Below are 209 nucleotides of genomic sequence, written 5' to 3' on the forward strand. Positions count from 1 at the left end.
AGCCCGGGCACAGGTGGGCCTGGCACCACTGCCCACTTGCCCCCAGGCCGATCTTGGGTGGGGGGGGCAGCTTCCAGAGCCTGGCCTGGGGGTGGGGTCAGGGTCAAAGGCCCAAGGGGTCCCCCAAAGCTGAGATCAGGCTGGGGCCTGCAGAGCCAGGCCCCCCGAATAAAGGTCACATTTCCCGAGCCGTGAGAGGGAACCCAGGC

General features: G+C 68.4%; 1 protein-coding gene across 1 annotated transcript in view; it reads left to right on the forward strand.

The window, feature by feature from the left end:
• The window catches only part of PC (pyruvate carboxylase), a 103,754-nt gene that overhangs the window by 94,639 nt on the left and 8,906 nt on the right, over window positions 1–209 (forward strand). The window lies entirely within an intron of this gene.

The sequence above is a fragment of the Bison bison genome, unplaced genomic scaffold (assembly GCF_000754665.1).
Source record: "Bison bison bison isolate TAMUID 2011002044 unplaced genomic scaffold, Bison_UMD1.0 scf7180017864080, whole genome shotgun sequence".
Lineage (NCBI taxonomy): Eukaryota > Metazoa > Chordata > Mammalia > Artiodactyla > Bovidae > Bison > Bison bison.